The sequence below is a fragment of the Nicotiana tomentosiformis genome, chromosome 2 (genome assembly GCF_000390325.3).
Source record: "Nicotiana tomentosiformis chromosome 2, ASM39032v3, whole genome shotgun sequence".
In the NCBI taxonomy this organism is placed as follows: Eukaryota; Viridiplantae; Streptophyta; class Magnoliopsida; order Solanales; family Solanaceae; genus Nicotiana; species Nicotiana tomentosiformis.
In genome coordinates this window covers 162337582-162338502 of record NC_090813.1, presented here as the reverse complement: position 1 = coordinate 162338502, position 921 = coordinate 162337582, and positions in this window count along the sequence as shown.

Sequence of the window (921 nt, the reverse complement as noted above, 5' to 3'; positions counted from 1 at the left end):
CCGTTTACTAATCGCTTGCTTCCTAGTCGAAGGCATCGCTGAAAGAAAACAAGGTGAATATTAGATATGAACACTTACTACTCAACCCTACGCACGATCTAGATTCAGGAAAAAGGTAACAACCCTAGATGTCACGTAGCCTCCTGATTATAAATGTGGCGCGCTACACATCCATAATCAAAACTCTACTAGACACGGCTCATAGACAACCCCTAGGACAGACTTGCTCTTGATACCAAGTTTGTCACGACCCAACTGGAGGGTCATGACTAGCACCCGGGCCATACTTGCCGAGCACCAACGTACATTTTATCTAACCTTCCTTATTATCTTTAAGGGTCGACAAGATCAATATAAATAGTAGACATGGATCATGAACATCCAACAATGAAAGATAATGTCATGAACATACATAACATGGGACGACAAGACTGTCAAGAAACTATATATAAGGTACGAGCTATCATGATGCCATGAAAGACTATACAACAAAAATCAGCCAAAAAGGCATTCTAAACCATACATAAGTCGACACCTGTCTATGAGCCTCTAAAAGAACATAAGTGCTACAACATTGCCGGAACAGGGCCCCGACATACCCATAAGGTCTATAACAAAAATGCATACCAAGACCACGGCAAGTCCGGAGAAGGGATCTCGCCAATAACCGCTGAACTGGACAGCCTACTGTGGTGGGGGAGCTACGTCTACCTGTCTATCAGGACCTACAGCACGACATGCAGCGTCCACAAATAAAAAGGACGTCAGTACGAATAAAGTACTGAGTATGTGAGGCAAGAAAGCATAAGTAAGAACAGTAATGTAAACACGGATAGAGAATATACAACCTGTGACATCTAGGTACCTCTGAGGGCTACTGACATGAAATACATGATACATATATATATATGTACCTCTGAG